Genomic DNA, 26,712 nt, shown 5'->3' with positions numbered 1-26,712 from the left:
AAATAGGACATAGCCGACACGAAAAATTGAAGAATAGGCGCTGCGCTTCATTGGTTTTTTTTGGATGAGGCCGAATGGCCCCGAAAGGAGATCTTGTTTCGCTTGACTCTATGATGATTTGTTCCACCTGTTAGTTTTTTAATTTCACGTGTTTTTATTAAACCAATTGGTTCACAATTAAGCTCAATTAATTAGCTTAATCGGTTATATTGATAATGGAAAAATGAACCAATTTTTTTAGGCGAAAATTCTTATTTATTACACTATACTTGTTTATACGTTACTCATAAATTGTTTCTTATAAACTTTACCACTGTTTTCAAATTGATAGACATAGTGAGTCAAGTCTATTTCATCTAGATACAGGCAGTTAAGTTTTTTAAGCCGCATGCCAGTAGCACGTCATTCAGTCACGACTGCACTACGGTAAACGTGGTCATCGAATTGTATAAATTTATTTAAAAGCATCGGCTAATTTGCTTTTACTGTGTAATTGGCTTACGATGGAGCACGCGACCGTTTGAGCAATCGGTTCGAGAAATAACGAACATTTCTGCCAGCTTTTCTAGAGAGGAAAGATTTGGCTGTTACAAAATGGGCTTGTATGATGCAATGATTTTGAGATAGTTCCTTAATATTCGAATATTTCATTATTATTTTTAGTTTGTCGAATTGGCTTTTACTTCAATAAATACTGCAAGATCATTAAAATGCAGATAAACTATAAAGCGAAAAGATAAACACGTCCTATGAAGGGTGAAAGTAGATTAAATACACTTAATTCGTGTTTTACTTTGTTATACACTTTTTTATATATTATTTTGTTATTACATACATATGTTGAACAAGCTTTCAGAAAATAGAAATAATATTATATTAGACACAGACTGTACTTAGTTATACTCATATTATTTGTTTACGTTATAAGTAAGCGGTGAGAGAATAGAGTTTGAGGATAGCATGTTTCAGTATTAGTCACTTAAATAATGTTAATATTCAGTATTTAATATTTAATACAAATCGCTTGTGCCGCACAGTGCCGCACACTGGTGCAATCCCGCCTAAACTCTAGCACCTTTACTGCGCCCGTAGCGCGTTTCAACACTTTGATAAGTTTACTTAAAAGTTTTAAATATAAAATCGAGTTAATCAAGATATCATACTTGTTTTTACTGACATGAAAATAGGCTCATCTTCAAGGCTAATTTACTCACTCCAGTCACACAGAAAGGTACATTTTTAATTTAACAATTTAAGCTTTAAGTTTATATAAGTATAAAGAACCGCAACATCCTGTGCTAGATTTCACCGACACCTAATTTACGAGTAGCACGGTACAGTATCAGTCGTCAAAGCTCTAACGGGCTCGCGGCGCCCGCGCCCGCCGCCGCCGCCGCGGCACGCGCGCTCGCGCATCAATTATTTCGTCGTGAGCGCTCCCGCGCTACAGCCAATATAAATAAAACTGCCCAGCACACGCCATTGCGAGATTAAAGGAAAGTAGATGCGATTCCTAATACCGAATGTAATAGAATGAATGGTTTCAAGTCAACTGTGCCGTATTGATGAAAAATAGTACCCAATACCAAATTATATCCGGAGATGAGCAAAAGAGTTGGTAGGGAAACAAATTGACATTAGAGTTTAGTCAAAATATTTTGTCTAAATATGTATGGATATTTCATAATTAGTTGGGTTAATCAACTTTTTCTTGTCACACGTTGCTATTGGTTACGGTCTCCTGAGTCACTCTTAAAATTCTAGGTTTTTCGTGTTTAAATGAACCAAACTTGCATTTTATGGTAGTTATAAGACCTTTCCATAATGGGACATCTACTGAGCATGTTAGTAGAACATGGTGCAGCAGTTCTTCTAACAATCTATGCTACTATTGTCTCCTCGCTGATGGGACAGAATAACAACAAGAAATAGTTGATTGACCCAGTTACGACAAAGGTTCTGTCCTATGATCAGTATCATCATCCTATCAGTGTCCTATCATCACATGTGTTTTGTAATAGTAAAGTCTTAGCTACCAAACTAATTTATTTAGTCGATAACTCAGTATATATTTAAGGGTCCAAAAGTTTGATTCAAGTGTTCATAAGCTGCAAAAAAGGAATTATTTAAGCAAGCACCTAACTACTATCAATTCAGCCATCGTAATAAAACAGTATTGCAATTTTTCGGCCCGTCTATAATATCTTTAATCTGGCCGCCACGGCACAGTGGCGCAATTGTAAAATGCTAGATCGAAAAGGTCTCGAGTTCAGACCCCTTATCTTCGTGTCAGTACTCCACATAGGTAATGTAATGTATACGAGGCATTAGCCGCACGTGCCGTAGAAACGGTGCTGAGCCTCTTGCAGTGTAAATATGATTCATTGTTCAGTAAAATCCTTTAATTTATAGCTTGCGTAACAGAGATTACTTCTGCCCAGTAAATACACTTCCTATATCCATACACTTGAGGCTTAAACCCACAAAAGTGCCATCCTACGAAAGAGATTATTTTACTAGTCTCTCCTACCCTATTTTACCAGTTTCTCAGAACTGCATAACCAGTTTTATTAAAAGTTTTGTACAAGTAAACAGACTGTATAGAGTGTATGTATGTGCTCGATACGGATTCAAAGTCTCTTATTATGCGATCGTGTATTTCTCGTAATGACCAATTACGTCCGATAGAGAGAGTAACATAAAAATATAAAACTTTTTACATCTTACGTTGTAAGTATGTATTTAAATTGACGAAAGTGAGTGCGTATTTGGGAGCGACCAATCATGTTAAAAGCGTCGTGTAAAGTAGCGTATCAAAGGGATCAATCGGCCACGTTTATTTCGGCTTTCGCGCAAATGGAGGTAAAAGTCTTACGCGATTTCGGTAAATTGTATTAAAACAAATCGATAAAAACGAAAATTGATAAAGTTTTTTTTCCAATCACTTTACGCGTGAGTGGTTCGTGATTTAAGGCATCTCGATAGCGTCTCGCCACATCGTGAGGATTCTGCTGCGCTCGCGTTCACGAAATTATCATTTTCGATTGTTTGTTTTACGTGACTTAGACAATTTATACTAATAATTTATTTAATTTAATTTATTTTTATTTAATGTCAAATTTAATGTCAATTTGTTTCCCTTAGACAATTTATACGGAATTCTATAATATTTTTTCAATTGGAACGCTAAATGGACTCATTAGAATGCCTCTGTGTATTAAAGGAACCGTAACTAATACGACCTTTTATGTTTTTAACAGGTACATAGATTGAGCAAACATACAACTTTCAATAACTAATGTTCTGTAATGTGCTTATGTCTTTCTATTTTAGTAATCGTAATATAGCAAAACTACAGTGGCATCTGGAAATAATAGGATTATAAAACTATTAAAATCGTTGAAGTTTTCCCTGATATATCTACTTCCGGCCTATAATTGAAAACGCATCCGTTCTGCGCATTTTCTCTAAGTAAAGTGATCAACCACTTTATGTCGATATAATGTTATGGATATGGATGTTCGTAGAAATGTAACATACTTATTGGGAGAAGCGAAAGATGGTTGGATCTAGTTTAAGGTTAGTTTATCTTATCATTTAACAGCTTGTATTTGCATACATGTTTGCGATCCGCGGTAAGGCGGCACTTATCACTTACTTGATTCTGAAAAACACGAACTAACTTGTTTTAAGCCAATCTATACGTGCGCCATACAAAGTCATAGTCATAACATGACTCTTTTGTCATAATCCTCATTTATGTAAGGTATTTACCTAATTCGGATCAACGTAAGTGTGCCCGTTGCTTTCGATATCTCTATCAGTTTGCGTCGACGAATAACAATCGCTATGTATGCAGATACACTTGTTATTTGCCACGTACAGACTCCAAATAGTCGTTAAGTAACTATATCTTCGCGTTGTTTATTATACGAGTACCACGTGACATTTAATTGGAACGAAATAAGTACATAATGAACGGTTTTATTGTTACGTTTACAGTCGCATTTTACGTTTATTATTGCAATAAGGATGCTTCGTAGGTAAGTAATATATTTCAACCTGAATTACACATTTCTTCTTAAATCAGGAAATAACATTTTACTACCCGGTCTGGTAAAACATAATAAATATGCAAATAAACCTTTTAAGATATCCGAGCGATATTAAACACGAGCAAAATAGTAGATAGGAGTAGGTCCATAAAATAGAAAACAAGATCATAGTGCCAGGTTCGTATCGCCACATATAGTGTCATCATCAAGCTGTATCAGCTCAGGTAATCTGTAACGGGCCAGTTATTGGCAGTGAGACGGAAAAGCGTGGCTACTGCATTAACAAACGAGTTTATGAGACGACAGCGGCGCGCGCGCCGTCCCGCGTCGTTACGTACCCATGTTATAACCCCGCTTTATCTAACGAATTTGCATATCAACATATTTTATTGAAACGGCCAGATCTTTGACACACCAAATGGCTTTATAAAGAATCTAAAATATGCAGATTCAATATTAATTTGTGAACATTAGTACCACTACTATTTATTTGATTTTGATATTCTTTGTGGTGATTTTATTGATTGCGTGTGTGTCAAATAATTAAACCGTCGCCAACGTGTACAAATGCTATTTAAACACTGTAGTATTTAGTTACCTGAATCATTTAGCCTATGCAGTTTTGTTAACCAAAACGTCTTAAAAGTAGTGGATTTATTGTTCAATTTTCATATTCGTGCCTACTATTACTGTTATCTCCATTACATCAAATACTAGTGCTCCTCAGCCTAGTGTGGTAACCGCATAATATTCAATTGTAGGAAACCGCAAATACCTTGGATCCGTTGCTTTCGCGATGTATCGACTCCGCTAGCCGAAGAAAGTGGGCTAGTGATTCACAATGCTGTTTGATAAGCTCTGGTCGCGTGTCCATCTTATTTATCGCTTCACAGTTGTTTTAGCGTCGACATTGATATTCCGTAACATTGTCCATTTATGCTTACAAAAGAGGATCACAAAGCAACATATAAAGAAGCTTTTATAGAAAACTATTTTTGATTTTAATCTGTGGCATATTTATCTATAGCCCGTCAATGTTTTGTCAGAAGAGGGTTAACTGTCAATAAATAAGTCGACAATTTGTTCATTTATTGAACCCGCGCTGAATTTCATTCCTCTTTAGATACGGTAAGTTACAATTTTGTGCCAATGTAAAAGTTTCTAACGCCTTCCATTTTTTACTTCGCCTATTAATAATTCTATGAATGAATGAAGTGTCAATGTCTCGCGTTATTAAAATGTATAATGAATTAGTTTGTAAGGTATTCGTGTATTACCTGCCTAAGAACTAAACATTCAATTGCTGAGATAAACTAAGATAATATGTTATCGTTTGCATTCAAAGCTTAACAGTGAAACTCGGTGATTTCACTTAGCGTCCGTAATAAAATACCAGCCTGTAGAGTCTATAATTTATGCTCTCTGGTACGCCTGAAGCTATCCTGTTTCTTTTGTACGGGACTGGCGGTTAGTCAAATAATTAAGGTTAGACTGAGCAAGTAGTCGATTATTGCGGTTAAGTATATGAAAACCTAATACATGAAGTTTTAACACGTCGTTTAGGTCCCTACCTAGGTATAAAATAAATAACTGAGTTTCGAAAACCGCTACGAAAAAGTTTAAAATTTTCATTATTTTGGTTTGTGTCATTTTGTATCTATGGCAAATTTCTATAGATCGCCGTTAGAATACTCGCTTTCTGTTTATTAGGTATAATATTCAGTTCATTCCCTTTACGTGCTGGTTGGTTAGTAACCTGTACATATCTTAGATAAAGACTGGTTATTAATATAATTTCAAATTGATCAGAGGAAATTGCATACGAAACAACCCATTTCCTGTGCTCGTTAATCAGTAATTTTTGAATAATCGAACTTTGATTTAACAACATCAACTGATGCATTTCAATGTGTTGAGTGTTTCTATATGTATTTGTATAAGTAATTAAACCGGTTCAAAACATGTCGTTGAAATAAACAGGTGATTAATTGCACTTTGTTGCAATACACTATAAAATCGACTAATTTGTTTCAAATTACCTTATTTGTTTGCATTTATTACTTAGGGTAAAACTGGGATAGATGCCCCGGGGTACAGTTGCCTTGATTGGAATTACTCTAGTTTCGCGAATGAAACACATGTTATTTTATTTATCTATCGAGAGACTCTGCAACTACAACTAAGTTGACTGTGTTGCATGTCTCTGTGCAATTCCATGGAACGGCTAGGTGCGATCAAAGTTTTTGCGGGATAAATATTCTCTTTCTCGACGGGGCATCTATCCTAAACGTAATTTACATGGATTAGGCAACTATCCCCTATATGTGATAGTTGTCCCAAAATTTAGGGTCCGCAAAAATAGCCAATACTCTGGAAATATCAAAGATAATGTTTATTCCTTTCATGAAATTGAAGATAATAAACCAAAGTACCTACCCGTTTTACAAATAAGGCATCTTGCTTTTTTTAATAAGAGATATCAAGTAATTTCAAAAAGTGGGGCATCTATCCCACTTTTACCCTAATCCATATATTTATTAAGATCGCGTGACTCGCCATCATTATGGCATCGCCGTCAAAAATTAACCGACCCCACACCGACCGAAAATAAATTAAAATTGATTATAATCACAACAATGGCCTTAAGAAATTCTGAAGAAATAATTAAAATGGTCATAAGTTGCAAATTAGTTTCAAGAACCTCAGTGTACTTAAATTACTGTAATGTAAAATGTAATATTGAATGCAGATGATTATCTGATTCTGCAAATAGCTGGAGGTTCCCAAGCAAATATTATTTTATTGAAATATCTTGTTGACGAGTAGGGGTTAGTTCCCTATTCGGCGGATTCTTGTTTCGCCGGATACTTGTTTTGTTAGATTCAAGTATATTTTACATACCAGACCAGCTATCATGGTCGCATTTTTATCACCTGTCATGCTGTGCGTCACTTTCGCACTTACATATTTGTTAGAATGTGACAGCCGTGGTGACAAATGATAAATAGTCGGCCATCTTAGCCCGGAGGATTGTTCTTAAAAATTGCATACCCAGGTCATACGATATTTCTACAGCGCTTTGGTAAAATATATGACCCCTAACCTTGCCAACTATCACTGTTATGTTCAAGTCACTTCACTTTAGATAGCGTTAAAACGGCATTCTTAAGCTGTATCCAGACGAGACAATTTTTCGCCAATCTGATGAAATTGTCCGATTAAATCAGGATGTGAGGACGCTAACGCCAATTTGGCTCGCCGATTATGACCGATATTACCGATAAAATGGGGCGCGAAACAAGAATACTAATTTGTGACGCTAGTATTTCCGTTTTGGAGCATTTTTTTTTAACTTAGAGGGCTGAAATATCACCGTAAATCTTAAATTGGTGATTAAATTGGAGATTGACGCCAGTTATTTTCCTGATTAAATCGGTCGATTTGCCCAGCCCGCCTGGACACAGCTTCATGGTGAATTTCTGCACACTGCCATTTACGATACGGGGCATGTAATGCGTGTCCAGTTCCATGTAGCCGAGGCATATGGTGTCGCATTACGTGCAGACTGGATGGGACATGCTATTAAAGAGGCGGCATTGCGAACAGAATTTCTGCTATCATAAATCTTACTGAACAAATTGGTGAGAAGGCATGTGTATTAAACATGCATGCGTAACATATTAGGATTATATAGTCGTATTTATAAATTTTGCCAGCAAGATGCTTTGCGTGTAATAACATATCCTTAGTAAATCAATCAGAAGCAAGAAAATATTAAGATGAAACTGTACGTGATAGAACATGTCAATAAATGCATCGAACATGTATAAGTATACATTTATACATTTACTAATGTAATTCATGTGTAATTCACATGATTCTATCACCTAATTTTCTGAATCATGTTGTTATAACACTTCGTAAAATTTGCAAGCAATGTTAATCATTAAACTGTGAGGTCGTTACTAAAGTCTATTTTTTTATTCGGTAGACTGAAATGACAGTTAATAGTATGAAATGACATTTCATGTTCATACTATTAACTGTCATTTCAGTCTACCGAATAAAAAAATAGACTTTAAATTATTGCCTTATTCATTCAATTACAGTTGAATAGCTACAAAAGGATGTCTAATCAGTAATTTATAACATGGTGGATTGTATTGGATATTATCATAAAATAAGGACGCTTCCTTACTTTCTAAACTCCAAGATCAACATGACCGAGTCACATCCAGCGCCCCAATCTGGTAGCAGAGCATGTTACTAGGTATTATTACAACTCCTGCCCCGCTAGTAGCCAACTAATCGGCGCTCCGGGGTCAAACCGTGTAGAAGCCTCTCGGCCCACCACGTTTATTATAATAAGTAAGCCCTAGTAGTACCTATTACAAGCGGCATAAACCCAGCTTTAAGTCCTTTTAGACTTACAAGATCACCCTTTACGTTGCCTCATGTTGCCGTATTATAATGGAATTATTTTCACATTAATTTTCTGTTGCATTATGGCACTAAAACGTGATTTACTTATTTCACCGGAGAAAGGCGATAGTTACGGTTTGCTGATGGGTACTAGGCAAGTAGGCACTTAATGAATCGGGGCTCGTAACTGTTCTATTAGCTAAGAATATAGAACTAAAATGTTACTTACTAATTTTCATAAGTTAGTGTAGGTATATGTTGCGCTGGTGGCCTAGCGGTAAGAGCGTACGACTTTTAATTCGGAGGTCGCGGTTTCAAACCCCGGCTCGTACCAATGAGTTTTTCGGAACGTATGTACGATATATCATTTGATATTTACCAGTTGCTTTTCGGTGAAGGAAAACATTGCGAGGAAACCGGACTAATCCCAATAAGGCCTAGTTTCCCCTCTGGGTTGGAAGGTCAGATGGCAGTCGCTTTCGTAAAACTAGAGCCTACGTCAATTCTTGGGATTAGTTGTCAAGCGGACCCCAGGCTCCCGTGAGCCGTGGCAAAGGCCGGGATAACGCGAGGAAGAAGGAAGGAGTGTAGGTATGTTAGTTCACTTCACCTAATCACATCATGAGTCTATTTTTTTGTAAGAAATACGATTTGAATAGAGTACCAGTAAAATGAAATTAAGAACCAGTTTTAAACATGATACATCAATCAGTGTAATTATCGTTCACACAAAAGATTTTCAAGATGAAACTAGCGGCGCGATTCGGGAAATGAATTAGAGATTCACTAGATATGAAATAGTAAAGATATGTGACGTTCCACGGCAAAAGGTACCATTGCCCCGGCTGAATATTGGAGCGGCGTTAATAATAGCGTAAGCGCCAGCCGCCATACGGTACCTTTTGCCGTGGAACGTCACATATCTTTACTATTTCATATCTAGTGATTCTCTAATTCATTTCCCGAATCGCGCCGTAGGTATAAAATAATTTTCTCACAAGTACCTACAATGCGTGTGAGTAAGCGGTGTAAGATTATCTTACCTATTAGCGCATCCACGTGGTAAATGGCTTTAATCTCATTTGCGGTAGACAGCTTGGCGGCGGGGTTTTAAAACTGAAACAATAAATAAATATTATAGGACATTTTTTACACAAATTGTGGGGCTTAGCCACAGTAAGCTCAAGAAGGCTTGTGTTGTGGGTACTCAGACAACGGTATATATAATATACAAATACTTAAATACATAGAAAACAACCATGACTCAGGAACAAATATCTGTGCTCATCACACAAATAAAAGCCCTTACTGGGATTCGAACCTAGGACCGCGGCTTCACAGGCAGGGTCACTACCCACTAGGCCAGACCGGTTGTCAAACCATTAATTTTTTCTTAATAACGATATTAAAATAAAAAACAGTAGACGCTCGTTGCAAAACTTTGACAAATGCACATCATCAGGAACGTAAATAAATAGAAGCTTGTTTAGATATATAATGACACTGCTCAAGGGAAGCAGTAATAACAGTCGTTAAGAAATAATAAGCTAATATTGCAAGACGTTAATTTCATCGCCAACCAATCCGATTGCATAACTGTTGCTCCGGAGTCCCCAAATATTTTCTCCGTAGTTTCTATGGCAATTTTCATTGTGAAATTACCAGAGTATTAGTTGCATCGTGATACAGTGATTGCCATCTGGGCTTTGGTCATTGGAAATTAATTGCTTGATCTATGAACTGTTGCCAAATGTCTTTGGGGATTGTTTAATGAATGTATAGTTTAGCATTTATTTTACGGATGTCCCTGGTAAAATGGTTTACCAGGGACATCCGTAAAATATTAGCGGATTTTTATTTTTCATCTGATGACATTAATTTCAGAACATTTTCTCGCTCGCTCGCTCTCCGTCCGCCGTATCTAGTCCGGAGCGAGAAAATGTGCAAATTTATAGAAAACCCTTCTAATAATTTCGATAGTACTTTTTCGTGAGAGAAATTTATTAAAATAAACATAATTTGTAAATAAATGTATTACAATCGACCTCCGCGATACTTTCATACTCGTAATATACGACATAAACAAATCTAAATCTTGGTTAGGCGGCAGAGATCATGGTATAGTTTTAAACCGAATATAATACGAATATATAAAGTGCTAGGAGGAGTATTCTCACTTTGCGGATTGACATCCGTAAATTGTTATGTTTTCGTCGGTATAAGACTATTTTTTTTAATCATAAAGACGCATCTGGTATACATATTAAAATCGTAAAATATTGCTTAAAAAAACTTCGTCAACTTCACGGTAGCTCTTTTTTTGAAGTCACTAATATATTGAATGTTAAACAATAAATATAAGTACTAAATAGTAGACATTTACAGGTATCAGAGGGCCTACCGCGAACCACGTTCGACGTGATGCCTCCCTGTCACACTTACGTACGAATTTACAAGTGCGACAGAGAGGCAACGCGTCGAACGTGGTTCGCGGTAGGCCTCCAGATAATGAATGAATAATATTTATTTTAGACGCATACAAAATCCAAATTTTAGTTATTATAACATAAATTTAAATCATAAAACACTGAAATTACTAATTCTATAACAATAATTTTGCAGTGTTGTAAACTTAAAGTCGATCTTTAAAAAATATTGGACATTTTAAAATAAGTTAATATCGAGAATACAGATGGTACATCATAACCACAACAAATAAAAATCAGTCCCAAAAATGTACCAAACATCAAGCTAACCACTAAATCAGTGAAAGATTGCTAAAACCGATTATATTGTACACCTGCGCACACCGAAACAGTAATTTGTTTCATCTCCAATCTTAGCGTACGTACCTACTCCGAATGGCTATTTCATAACAAATGATGATACGCTGTTGCCTAACAAGATAGATTCTCGTATCGTAGCATATGTATGAATGAATTTGCCGAAACAAAGGGTACAAACAATTTGCGGGCGCCATTTGAGGTTAGCTTGAAATGGAACACGCGCGATTGGCCGCGACACACACGGATACGTAAATATGTTCATAGATTTAATTTTATTCAGCGCAATGTATAAAATGGCATTTTTAGATGCTACCGATATGCTATGCAGTGCTTGGTATTAGAATATCCACTGAATAGTATCTTTAGCATCTTATTTTCATGACTCCTCCGTTACCTACATGTACATGTACATGTACATGTAGGTAACATAGGACTCCTGTGTTGTGTACAATAAAGTGATTACTACTACTACTACTACTACTACTACTACTACATGTGTTCAATGTAGGTATTGGTTTAATTAGAGTTAATTTTATTAATATAACTAAATGCATAATTTTTACGGATCTATAGCGAATTGATTTTGTTTACCTTTATTTCTGACTTTTTGACGCATGTTACACGTTTCGTTCGCGTATAACTGACGTTTTATCAACGTTTCATAAACAGAGATTTGTTTAACTACCCGATGAAAATTGTATGAAAAAATTGGGGGTAGACATCAAAAACTCAAACCACTCATCACACGATGTATATTAATTGAAACAAGGAAACGCCCCGGATTTTTTTAATACAGGAAATAGTTTTAACCTATCGTTAACGTGGGGAGCAGTGATTCAGAAATGATTTATGCCAAGGGTAATAATGACAATATTTAATATACACTGAATCGTTAAAACAAAAACTTACAAAACAATAACGTATTGAATTCAAAGTAAATATATTTTCGAATGATCAAACTAGCAGACCGTGTGTCTCACAATTTTTACATATCATGTACAATAGACGATGATTCCGATGTACAAAGCGACGGGAGCCTATTATTAATCGTCACCGAAGATTAATGCGACACTGCAATATACCGCCGTTCTGATCTAGGTTAAGGCTATGAAGCAAGCTATGGTTTCAATCTGCGCCTAATACAATGGGTTAACTAATAGAGGTGCTAATTAAGAATTTTACCGCGACTGCACATACGCGTCCATTGTGTTATGACGTCTTTTGAAACTCGGGACGTAATAAACATCATATTATAAGCTCAGAAGCTCGAGCATAACTTGATCCGAATTATAACGCTCATTGTCATTAAGTTAATTCAGTTATTAAAATCCAGTTTCAGTTGGAATTAACATCAGATTTCCTTCTTTACATTTAAATCGACTGTATTTGTATTCAAATTTGGAATAAGACTTAATCTTTGCTTGTTAAAGTTAAGTAACACTGCGCAAGTGTGCAACTTCGATCCAAAAACCTAAGTAGCTCAGTTTAAACAAAAATATGACTCGTACTCTTATTATAGATGACACAAGCCGCAATTACGTGGCTAAGGCCGTGGAAATAACAATAATTAAGTCATCGAGTCAGCTGGAACAATTCCGATGAGTTTTATTTTGCTCACGATTGCTCTCATACGAATTTAATGGCAGAGCTGTGACGACAGCCATCGTTACATTCAATTAAGTACGCAGGTTTGACAACTATATGTGAATTAATTTATTTCTTTAAGCAACTTTGTCAGTCCTATGCGTATTACCGTAAGGGTTATATTGCAATCTAAAATTTCGAATCACGAGGTCGAAGGATGCGTTATAAGGCAGGCTAAGGTCACAAATTTACGACTCGATTGACAATTAAATTTCGAAGAATTATATATCTTGGAGTTATTACAGAAAACCGCTCGCATTAACGAGTTCATGTCCTTTTCGGATGACGATTTCGAAAGTGATTTTACATTTGGTGATTACCTATACTGGCCAAGTACGAAGTTTATGAGGATGTTTTTAATGACCCAACTGGAATCATAATGTGTTCAGTTTTTTGATTTCGTAACTTCAAAATTATTTCAGACGGTAAAACGCAACCAAGAGCCAGGTCATGGTGTTTGAGTGCGGTCGCAAGGAGACAATGGAGCTTCCTGCTATTTGCCTCAATGGTACCCCTATAGATAGAGTGGACCATTTTAAGTACTTAGGCCATATGATCGCGACCGACCTCAAAGACGACCTGGACATGGAAAGGGAACGAAGGGCCTTATCGGTCCGAGCGAGTATGATCGCCCGCAGATTTGCAAGGTGCTCTAAAGAGGTGAAAGTCACATTGTTTAAGGCGTTTTGCACTTCCCTCTACACCTGCAATCTGTGGGCGCAGTATACGCAACGGGCATATAGGGCCCTTAGGGTCCAGTACAATAATGCGTTCCGGGTGCTGATGGGGCTGCCTCGTTTTTGTAGCGCATCAGGGATGTTCGCGACGCGCGCGTGGATTGTTTCTATACTACCATGCGTGCGCGCGCAGCATCCCTGGTGCGCCGTGTGCGTGGCAGTCCCAACACCATCCTACGAATGATAGCGGACAGGGTTGACTGTCCCTACTTGTCGCACTGTGAGGGATTGCATTCCCCCATCAGTGTTGTATTGTTTTAAATGTTTGTACCTACTAACCCCCTAGCTTGTAAGCTCTACTAATAAAAATGTGTCCATGTGTTACACGAAATAAAAATATATTCATTCATTCATTCATTCAAAAATCTTGTATGTACCTAATATTGTCTTCGGTTACCGTGATAGTTACTCGTGAAATAAAACTATTAAAACGGATTATATCGCGTATATTGAATTTATACTACATCCCCACATTTATACGGATGTAGTATAAATTAAATTTACGCGATATAATCTGTTTTAATAGTTTTATTGTATGTAAGTACCTACTTAATTCTACTTACAATAATTGCAACAATACTTACATTTCACAATAGAATAGAATAGAATAGAATAGAAATAATTTTATTCAATATAGGTCTTAGGTAGGTCATTTAAGGTGAGGAAGGGTAGCTTGATTTAATGATGATGATAAAAGTAAGCGTCACTAGTCGTCGTTTCAAGGAAAAATAAATAATTTTAAGCCATTTTCCGCGAATGTGCAATAAGGAAGTTTAATAAACTGAACGCTATTTTGATTGTGGTGTCGTTATATAGTTCTCTAGCTCACTATGTCTGAAACATAACAGTCATTATAAATTAAATAAACACCTTAAAGACATTAACATATAACAGACGGTCTAGCATGAGTTGCGTTCTCGCGCGCGACTCCATACATCAAGCGCGACTTCAAGTATGGACTCGCGCGAAAACGCAACTTATGCTAGACCGCCTGTTATGATATCCGAAACTAGTTTGAGCGAGTAAACGAGATGTTGTCGTCGCTACCGAGTGTGATACATATGTACGATTTTCATAGTTTTTCCTCGGCGCTTTAAAGTTTCTAATGTACTTATCTACTTTATTTAAATATTTTGTTAAAGGTTTAGAGGATAAAGAGATTTAAGAGGATAGTATTAAGGTTTAAGGATGGATGGTTTGTATTTCTTGTTTGTAACTAGGTATAGATTAACAAATTCATATTTCATAACGATGGCGGGACGATGTCACAAATAGGAACTGTTGAAGAAATGCAGGGGTCCTGCTCACGATCTGTCTTTATTATGCGCATGTATAATCTGCTCCATTACTGATTTATATATGATAAAGCCATGTGGCACGATATCATAAATATGATATTATCTAGTAGTAGTAATGTATGCTGATAAACAAGTCGTGCAAGGTAAAAATGTATTAAAATAAATTGATACGAAATTGTTGTTTTTAAAGAAATGTGATAAGAGCACTCACATGATATGCACCAACAATCTTATCTTATACATAACTTAAGGGGACGGTATATGACGTTTTCGATTTAGACCTCACTTTGTGCAATCAATTTGTTCAATAATGAACAATAACTGCATTAATAAATGATTAATAACTGCATTAAATTATACGTAAATCTGTTCACGAAGAAGCCGTGTACCGACTCTTCACGCCATAATATTTTTTATTTGCTGTAATTCTCTACAAATCGACACTAAAAGTATCCAAAAATCAAAATATGGAGTTCCGTTTGAGCAAGGCGCATTACAGTTTTGTCTTTGACAGTAATTGAGTTTTTACAGTTTCTGTTCCTCAAAAGAGGCAAGTGGTTAACACTAAAGTCAAAACGCTATCTTAAAAAAACTTGATGGGTCAATGACCTGTCCCAGTAAAGTGAGGTAGTGTGCGTGAAGTGCGCTTGTGTGTGAAATGGGGTAAATTGACAGAATCTGAAAATTTACCCACCTCTACCGTCGCCTTAAAGTAAAATTAAAGCTTTTGTACACAGTGATCCTGCTGTTCGATGAAACAAAAATAAACAACTGCTGCTGTATTTAATATACGAGTAGATACTTTATCATTATCATTAAAACAGTTTAATGATAATGACAAAGTATCTACTCGTTACAATGTTTTAAAACTCAAAATATAGGTAAAGTACGTTAACCTTTAGGTAACTTAAGAGCCCACTTAAACAATCTTAAAATACCTTTTTTAATACTTTCTATCTGAAGATCTACTACTTACATACCTACATATAATTACAAGTGAAAATTATAAGTATTACCATTGGATTGGGATCGACCTTAACTTTGTTGTCGAACACAAAGGAAATAAGAACAGAAGGTGCGTTTCAAGCTTTTCGTTTGAATAATTTTAAACAAAGTATTTTGTCTGCGTCCGCCTGCGTTTTATTATTTTTTTTGACAACTTCAGTTTCGGATACCTTATCGTCATAAAAACACATCTCATAACAAATACTGACTGGCTGTTGTGATCATTAACATGGATCATGAATTGTCAAAAATATTATAAGGTAAACGTACTGGTGATCGACATGCTAATGCTCAATAGATGACACCCTGCTGTCACCTCTATTGACAATGACTTAAGTTTCAAGATGACATGTACTGAGACCGCGTCGACCACCAGTACGTTTACCTTAGGCCCATTTGACGTATAAACTTTTTCCAGTCTATCATGTAGCTTACATGTGAGCTAATCACTACAATTTTGAAGACAATGTGTCAATAAAGATCAGTTATTGACGTTATTGTCGACAGAGCGCGATGTACTTATAACAAAAATATGTAGTCTGTTCGGAAAGAGACGAGTCGTGGAATGTATTGGGCCCCATACATTCCACGACTCTTCTCTTTCCGCACAATCTCTATGGGCCCGATTCGGATTTTGAACTAGACATCTATTAGACATCACCAAGATACGTCAACAGGGCCGGATTAACCCTAAGGCAGAGTAGGCAACTGCCTATGGGCCCCGCCTCGGCTAGGGGGCCCCGCGCGCGCCAAAAAAAATATTTGTTTCATATGGCCAAAATAAAAAAAAAAATAAAAAAATGATACCTACCTATACCTAATGTCCAATATCAGTTTCTCAGACACACAATCATTAGATGATTATGTAAATTACGTTATTTTATAGCTTTTAAAGTCAGTAATGTCGAGCTCGAATTTCAGGCTCCTGAGGGCCTAAAACCTCATCAATGGAACTTCGGCCCTCCGAGTAACTCTTGTACATATGACACATAATTATTATTATTGAGTAACATTTGACGATTGGTTCGTGACAGAGAGCTGCACACTGCTTTCTTACAGCTCGATCCTCGGCGTCGCTTTTTAACAAATATCAACATTGATTTCAGAAGCTTCCAAGGCCTTTTGCCTCGCATGAATGCACACCTCGCTGGTTATAAGTACGCTTTGGGCTTGTTAAGTAATGTGGAGATTGCTGAGCTCGACCTTCAGCCAAAAGTGAGGCTACCTCAATTTTTGGTTTGTCTTCTAAATCTCCTCTTCTTCAGCTTAGCGAGCCTTTGGTCTCGCTGCGTCAAGCTCGGCCTGCGGTCTCGCTTTTTAATACAAGGACATTCGTTGGCGTCTGCTACCGCGAAAACCGAAATTCGCAAATTGCGGGGATCTTTCTCTTTTACTCCAATGAACGCGTAATTAGAGTGACAGAGAAAAATGCCCGCAATTTGCGAACTTCGATTTTCGCGGTTATAGCTCTGTGCTCTAGCTGAGTTTGTCCTGAAGCACGGCTTTGACCTCGCATGAAAGCTCGCCTCACTGGGGAACTTCGAATTTTTAGGGCCGGCCCGGTCTTTCTAACACGCTCTCACAATTTTTTCACAAAAAATTTCGCGCTCGCTACGCTCGCGTTTTTTGCTACTTCACCCTGTACCTACATGGTAGCTTAACTGGTCAATGAATACATAGAAAATCATTATTAGTAGTTTAATTTTAATTATGTGGCTCAGCGTATGGTCTTATGGTCGGACAATCGCTGATCAGCCTCGCAAAATATTTAATTACCTAGCGAAAAAGACACCGCTCGGCTTGTTCGGATCGGCTCAACCGACACCTGAAGGTTGAAATTAAAACCGAAAATGCATGCAGAATTGACTATAAGGGGGCCCCGAGCATTGCACTGCCTAGGGGCCCCGACATGCTTAATCCGGCCCTGTACGTCAACGATATTTTTAAGATCTAGCCTGTCAAATTTGACATTTCCGCGATTCTGGAGATACTCTTGGACGATTTCCACAATGTCTAAAACGTCTCGATATGTATTTGTAGATTTCAAAACGATTTTGAAACGATCTTACTACGATAATTTAACGTAAAAGTGACATTGGTTGCCTGAATTGAGCTGCAAAAGATATCTAGTTAAAATCTAAACTACCAGGTATCTAGTACATATCGTATCGTTCTCTTCTCTAGAACGAATCTTGTTTTCCGAATACCGCGGTATGTTGTTAGTATAAAGTGGAGTCTCTTCTGTATGAAGAAGCTGTGACGGGCGCGGGCGCATTATCGTTGTCCTTGCACTTTACGGCGAACCATCATTTCGTATTTCGTACGCTTTACCGCGCCCTCTCGCCGCGTATCGACTCATCTCCGCCATTAGTAAGTCTGGTCCGGCTTCCTACGGCCCAGCGCAGGATATTGCCCCACATTCGCCATTCATTGCCTTAATGGCTTTAGGCTGACGATTATTGCGAAATATCGATCTCAATAAAAAACCGATGCTCGCGGATGATTTCGTCGACCAAACGATTCTAGTCCCAATTCCTGGCTCTTATAGTCGATGATATTTTTCTGCAAATCGCATATTTTATTAATATCAAAATTACTGGCGGTCTTGCAAACCGACCATCCGGTTGAAATTAGTAGGTACCTACAGGTAATGTATGTAACCGACGCAGTTGCGTAGGTTTCTCGACTCGAACAGCAATTTTATAAATTGTGTGCCGTACACTAGTTAAAATTTTATTTGGAATACATTATGAATATTTTATATTTCGTAAATCATATGTTAATTATCAAAATAATATTTCTATCAAATGGACGCAGGTATTTAACATGCTAATCTCTGATTGTTAACATGAGATGATTCAAACGTTCCGCCGCCGACTGTTGTTTATTCTAAATTAAACTTTAATGATTCGCCGTGTAAGGTTAATTTGACTTGTTTGCTATGAGATAAGATCGTGCTCACGGTAGCCCGAAATCTAGGGTCAGAGAGATCAAACGTGATCGAAAACTGATATTTAAGATTGTAACGAGAGTGACGCATGCGTGAATGAGATATTAATGCTGCCGACTACTACAGTGATGAAACCGAGGGAGGCTAGACAACGCAACGACAAAACGACATTATTAATTAGTCAGTGTCAAGACAATAAAACATTTAATCAATTGAATTAAAATATATTACGTAAGTCTATGCCATGGTAATAAGTGTAACAAGGAAATAAATACATCCTTTTTGTCGTATTCACTTATTTTAATCAGCCGACTTTTATATAGGTACCTACTAGACTTAACAATAGCTAACGTAGGTATTCATACTTTTCGTGATATAAAGTATAACTACAATAATTGTAGGTAACTATCGATAATGCAACATTAAAATTCTTCTAATATTTTTATAAATGAGTGATTTTATACATATTTAGAAATTGGAAAGCATTTTTTAAACATAGTATCCTTGCGCGCATATGCAATACAGCTGAAAAATGATGGAGCCCCTAAATTATACAGAGCCCACTGTGTCCCACTGCTGGGCAAAGGCCTCCCCCCTCTCCTTCCAGTCGTCCCTGTTCAGTGCTACATCTGGCCAGCCTCTCAAGAAGGAGTCCAGGCCATCCCGCCATCGCCGACGAGGCCTGCCGGCTCCCCGGTTAGACTCGTGGGGCTCCCACTCTGTGGTTAACTTGGCCCACAAGTCGTCCGGCATTCGGCAGACATGACCAGCCCAGTCCCATTTTAACTTAGCCGCTTTCCGAGCTACGTCTATTATTCGAGTCTTAGAGCGCAGCGTGGTGTTTCGGACTCGATCCCTTAATTTTACACCTAATATGCTGCGCTCCATAGCTCTCTGGCAAACCCCGAGTTTAAACTTCTGAGCTTCCGTCAAAGACCAGGTCTGAGCACCGTAGGTGAGAACTGGAAGTACGCACATGTCCATGAGCCTACGCTTGAGTGATAGAGGTAGGTCTCCCTTCATCAGGTGTTTCATTGACCAATAGCTCCTCCAGGCGTTTTCGGTGCGTCTTTGGACTTCTTTCTCCTGTCGCGCCTGGAAAGAGACTATTTGGCCAAGATAAAGGTATTCTTGGACAAAAATGGCGATAATTCCGTTATAACCAAATCTATCGTATGTTGTTTGTTTACAAAGTTGGTTACGGTCGGGTTGCATAGTCAGAATTTGGGTCAAGTTGAGTTAAAACTTGAGTGCAATTAAAAGATTCACATGTTTTTTTATAATGACATAAACGATGTGTGCTGTACAAAATGAAACGAGGACTAATTTAATACCATTGTTTAAGCTCTTCGTAACGTGGCCAAGTCTCGTGAATAATATTTAAAACAATGACTGTGTTCTCTCAGACCTTGCCCGCGTACTGCCGCCAGTAGAAAGAAGGGCGTAATTGACATGAAGTTGAAGCTGCGAAAATAAATATGTATTGAAACACCAACACTAAAACTTCTGCTATAACTGTAGCAAACAACGTAAAACATTATGTTAAAAGTGTTATTAAGATATGTACTAGACATATGATAAAGCATACAAAAAAACACATACCTAGGTATACAGGGTGCCCGGTAATTAGTGGATAACCTTCTAACCACCGACAGAGCACCTTAGGCTGGTCCAGAAAATGCACTTATAGGTCTAGTAAAAGTTTCGTGGTTTACGAGATAATCGAACTTTTCTGTCTTTTTTAATTGGAGCTAGCCATGCTCTGTCGGTGGTTAGAAGGTTATCCACTAATTACCGGGCACCCTGTATATTAATTGCAGGGTTTCGCCTTTTCATCTTCGTAAAAATGGTAGAAAAATACTAGGTAAAAAGTAATTGACTAATAAGAATGGTCTTTTACGTCTTTTCTAATTGATTTTAATGGCAGATACCCATTTATCAAAGTATTTGAACTCATTGCCATAGTCACGGACCAACTTGAAAACACGTAAGTGGTTACTTGCGCCTTTTTTATTATTATTATGTTCTGTAATGTTGACACATTGCTTTTTTTTCATAAATTATAGATACATTTAATTTTGGCAAATAAGTAATTTTCCCTTGTGGTAACTTTTTTGATATGTTAAATAAAAGAAAATACCATTTTGCCAATCACGGGAATAAAAATAACTAAATTTTTCATGAACGCGTTCCGCCCGTCTTCCTACTGACGGCGGGGAAGCTTAAGTGAGTATATTTTGCGTGCACTAATTGATTAAACTTTGTGTTTTAGAATTATGTTAGTACCTACATCACGAAAGAAGACGGGTCAATAAAACGATAATGTTTAAAAAATATAAATCTCATTTATTGATTCATTTGCAATATTTCCACTACATTAAACTCTCAACAAAGCGAAAGTTCGTAAATCTTTTCAGCAAATCTCTTACGCACGTCCATTATAATAATCTCAGTAAGAGGCCATCGCTAATCTGTTTTAAAGTTTAAAACATCCACGCAGGCTTTGAAGTTGCCGCACTGAATAAAGGACAAACTCGTTATACCAACCAATTAAGAGCGTAAAATATCGCGCTCTCCAAAAAGCAATGTTAGTTAAGGTTCATCAAAATTGTTCACTTTCGATGTAAGCCTTTTTTGTGCCAACGATACGGCGGTTATTACCTTATTAGTGGCTGAATCGTGCGTGGGTCACAGACACATGACGGTTTTATAGATGAGGAAGTAAATGAACTGCGCCCACCTCGTTTGCGATGGCGACATATTAATGTAATTGGTTCATCTTTGTTTGCTCCAGGCAATGTTTTTCTTTGCAGATTTTATGGCCAGCACAATTTTTATGAGGTGGTTAGGTGCCTACGCAAAAATATTAATTGAGACACGCAAAATTTAAGATATAAATGAACCTTTACAGGATATTGTACATATAAAGTGATATTATATACAAGTTAATTGCACATGCATCATTGTTTCCTATCAGCATTTAATTTGTATAAAAGTTCGTAATTAGTCAATAAGTAGGTACCTATTAATTCACTACTTATTCAGGTTTGCTATTCTATAAATGCATACCTATCGAGTTAAAATAAATCAAGTTTCGTCAATAAATCAAGAATCGTATTTCGTGTTCTGAATCATTATCAATAAATGTTACAGTTAGCAAGTAGGTACTCATAATAACATTACATATTCAAAATAAAATAAAAAAGTAAAATGCGTACTTATTTCTTATAAATAGCGGTTTAGGAACTTTTCCTGAAAATATTTATGAGCAAATTAAACAAAATTATTTAAAAAAACATTCAAGAAATCAGAGCTATACCTTATCGCGATAATAATAATAAATACAAAGCCCTAATGGCTAAATTACCGTCTCTAATTCTGGATATCAGTGTAGGCAACAACATAATGGGAGTAACAACAGTGTAGGCAACAACATATTGGGAGTAACAACAGTGTAGGCAACAACATAATGGGAGTAACAACAGTGTAGGCAACAACATAATGGGAGTAACAACAGGAACGCTCGGTCCTGTCAAACATTTTACATTTTATATATTGTTGCTTCCTCTTAGTCATCTGATGATTCAAAATTAGCTTGAAGTAATTAATTAGTAGATTGGTCCTTCATATGTGTCGTGATAGTAAATTTAGTAAATATAAACAACATTTAGCTACCAAAAAGTCCCTACAAGCCGATTGATACGAGTATTCTCTTCAAATGTTACACAGTAACCGCCGTATTAGTTATTATTATTTATCGGAAGAATTAATCTGCATTTACCGGTGTTATCTCAACATTGTTCCATGTTATTAGCCTTGACTTGATTATAATATTATGCATTCAATGCTCAATACACATGCCATAAAACCCACGCAGGTTCATCAACAAATCGAGAACCTATAACTGACCGAAGTTACTTTGAAACATAAACACTGCGGGGGCTACATTAAATAAGGTGGAAAAGTTTACAACTATAAATGTACCATGTAATCGAAAGTTATTGTTACAATTATTTGCTGCCTTCAAGGTTCAGGTGAAGTCATCTTATTTTTATTTGACTTTTATCGTCCGAATAAATTTGTTCTTAAAGTATTTATACTTTAAATTATTTTAAGAAACAAAAGGGTTTAAGGAGGTTTATCTGTTCCATTGTTTTAAAACACGATGGTTAACAGGGGCATGATGAATAAACAGGACAATAATTATTATTTAATCGTATGGCATGCATAAATTACGAGTATAATTAATTACTACTAAATTTGTTCTTAAAGTATTTATACTTTAAATTATTTTAAGAAACAAAAGGGTTTAAGGAGGTTTATCTGTTCCATTGTTTTAAAAACACGATGGTTAACAGGGGCATGATGAATAAACAGGACAATAATATTAACTATGTATATTAATATAATTTAATATCAGTGTAATTGGTTACCATAATTAATTGAAATGAATTATATGCTAACTGACAATACATTACAAGTAGCCCTACTTTCGGAACAAGAATCGTTAAGAGCGGAAACATCACTCTTGTTTGCGAATTCTTGTATTGAAACGAATATCCTGTGGTTATTTCATATTGGATTTGCATATTTTATATTTAGCAAGCCTACTTGTACAATAAAAAGTACCTACGTACAATGATTTATCATGCAATTATGTAGAATGCCATTTATTAACTACTACTTTCTATGGATCGGTCATTTACATGTAAAACTTAAAAATAGTTTATTTCCCGGCGAAGTTCCCGTTAGGGCCTCCCGGCAGCAGGGAGAGCAACATGAATTGAAAAATCTATCAACTTTATAGAAACAGCGGCGTTACAAAGGCCTGCTAATAAAAAAAACAGAGTATTTTGTATATTCATTTGTACCAGTAGGCGAGGGTAGCAGTTGTACCAAACAATGCCAGCTAGAAGATACTTTGCCATTATCTTCTTTGGATTAATCAGTGACAGGCGACATTGATTTGCGGAGGAGCGGACGACCAAAGCTCCGTGTGAAGTGACAGCTGATTCGACGCGTCCGAGATACATTACAGCAAAACCCAGTTACACTTGCTCCTTTATAACAATCTTTCATCCAAATCGAAACCTTACCCTTCTAAAAATAAGGTTGAAGATATTGATGTCGGAGGCGATGGTTAACTTTGCCGTGTAACACGTCTTATTCCGGACGGATTAGAGCATCTTAAATGTGTCCGTGAGAATTAATTTTAAAATGTTATAGATGACCTTGATGTTGGTAAACCTAATTGGTGTCATCGCTGTGGGAAAATTTTACGGGTGCCGTTCAATTTTAATACAAACATTTTGCATAATTACATTTAACTACTTTTAAAACTCATAATAAACATAATGTATAGAAACAAAATCCATAATATTATTCGTTATAACAATTAAATTACAGAATGTTCTAAGATCATAAAAACGTTGTTTATAACGATCATTAGGAATAATTTTACTTGTTATAACATACAGTTAGTATTATGATTAAAATGTAGAACCATATTTTAACGAATGATCGGGTGACATCATATAATATATGACATAAATTATAAAACAACTTTAGTACATATTCTACCTTAAGGCAGGTCGCCGTTAGGTACGACGACGAGCGAAGCGAGGAGGAGTGTTAGGTAGAACTGCGACCCTACAGCGCGCGAGCCGAGCGAGCGAAGCGAGCGTGCCGCGGCAGCGGCCGGCGAAGCGCCAGAACCGACTTATTTTATAATACGCTTTATTACCCTCTCGATTAGTCTCGATCATGAGAGGAGGCCTGCGCCCAGCAGTGGGGCGTTTATATTTTGCTTATCAATTTTCAGTAGGCGTTTATATTCTATGAACATTATATCGTTATGAGCATTAAATAGTATACAAAGTGATCATTATACTGATTGCCTGTTATGAAAATACATTACTATGCAACTAAATTATTATTACTACTGAAATAATGAAATTTGTTCTTATTCATTTTGTTTTTATACTAAATAATAATTTCTGCTTTCAAAATTATGCAATTCGAATTATGCAAAATGAAAATTCGAAAATAGTTGTTATTAAAAACATTACACACCCAAATTTTACATTAGCTGCTGTGTCTCTCGTTGTTGAATGAATTTTCCCGATTTGTTATTCGGATTCGGACCCAAGATAGTACCTAGTACTAGTAGTAGTAGTAGTAGTAGTAGTAGTTGTACTTTGTTAAATCGGTATTTAAGGTAGGTTTTTAAAGCCATATTTAAAATTATTAAATTATACAACGGGACTTAATCGCGTATCTAAGTTTTAAGATTTACCTCCGACGTTTCGAGGACGGCGTTGTCCCCGTGGTCTCGGAGAAGACTGGCTTAAGTTGACATCAGCATCGTCTAACCGCGCGAGTTTTTCGAACTACCCGCACTTGGTCTTGTTTATCCGCTTGAACGTTTTGCGCACTAGGGATGTCACTCTGTCGACACACAACACTAACGATATTCGATTTATCGACTGTCGATATTCGTTTACGCTTACATTTACTAATGACTCGATTCCATGTGGATGAGATCTTGAAATCCTCGTCCCGATTGAAATTACTATGTTTTTTGATTTCAATGGCTTCCCGTACTTTCCTGCTGTAGAAATGACGATCCGTGGACAGGATTTTAGGGTTATGCAGCTCAATCCAGTGGTTTGGTCCTGACTCCAGTAAATGCTCAGCCACGGCAGACTTGTTCACCTGACGATTTTTGACAGCTGCAATATGTTCCTTAACTCTTTCTGCTATTGTGCGCTTTGTTTCTCCGATATAGGAACTACCACAACTGCAATCAATTTTGTAAACGCCAGGTGATACGCGATACGCGATTAAGTCCCGTTGTATAATTTAATAATGTGTAAAAATCGTGAAAGTTTAAATCATATTTAAAATGTTGTGTAATTGTGTCTGAATATTTCTGGAGATAAGTAGGTATATTATATTGAATGCATTGCAAATTTCATTTAAATCGGTGAAGCGGTTTAAGTGTGATAACGTAATAGACAGACAATACAGACATATAGACGTACTATTTTAATTAATATATTAATACCATTCCAATTAGCTGACCAAGGGCGGGTTTAAATCCAGCAAGCTGTACCCGCACCTCTTTCATTACTTACATTACTCACAATGATTAGATAAATACTTACCTACTTACTCTTTATACCTAAGATGGATTAATTACCTACCCAATACTATAACTAAGAACAGCTGTAAAAAAGTAATGAAATAAATGCATTTGTATTTGTTTTAATAATATAGTAGGGATAAAGTAGGGGTAAAGTAGGGATAATGTTATGACGCACACATTTCCTTATTATTTCCAACTCCATTCATTTCTAGTAAAAATACATATATTGTTGCTTCCTCTTAGTCATCAGATGATTCAAAATTTAGCTTGAAGTAATATCACAATAAGTAAGGGACAGTCCACGAGTGCTACAAATTCTCGACACACTAAGTTCGATTTAAATCCAGTTGGACTATTTTTACAAGCTGATTGTATTTGAAATACCCTTTAAAGGGATACTAACGCCTTAGTATCCGTTATCAATGGTACAAGAGCAACATTCCCGGACACTAAGGCCATTGTGGTTACCCTGCGACAGTTAGACCGAGGCATGTCCGTACCGTTACACACACGTGGGGTTACATTCAATTAGGTTGCATTACATTCCCCGGCGGAAACGCATCTGGTGTTGTTCTGGTAACGGGATGCGTATCTTCGATTGCTCTAACAAGTCTTATAATTCTTACTTACGATTACCTACTTACCTACATATCAATATACAATGATCT

General features: G+C 36.7%; 1 protein-coding gene across 1 annotated transcript in view; it reads right to left on the bottom strand.

Moving 5' to 3' along the window:
- The window catches only part of LOC134654037 (transcription factor hamlet-like), a 118,026-nt gene that overhangs the window by 58,700 nt on the left and 32,614 nt on the right, over positions 1 to 26,712 (bottom strand). The window contains exon 2 of the mRNA XM_063509432.1: positions 9,521 to 9,593. The gene's annotated coding sequence lies outside the window, so the exon portion shown is untranslated. The remainder of the gene's footprint in view (positions 1 to 9,520; positions 9,594 to 26,712) is intronic.

This window comes from Cydia amplana, chromosome 14 (assembly GCF_948474715.1).
Source record: "Cydia amplana chromosome 14, ilCydAmpl1.1, whole genome shotgun sequence".
In the NCBI taxonomy this organism is placed as follows: Eukaryota; Metazoa; Arthropoda; class Insecta; order Lepidoptera; family Tortricidae; genus Cydia; species Cydia amplana.
The sequence above is the reverse complement of the archived record's forward strand: the minus strand, read 5'-3'. Positions and strand labels throughout refer to the sequence as shown.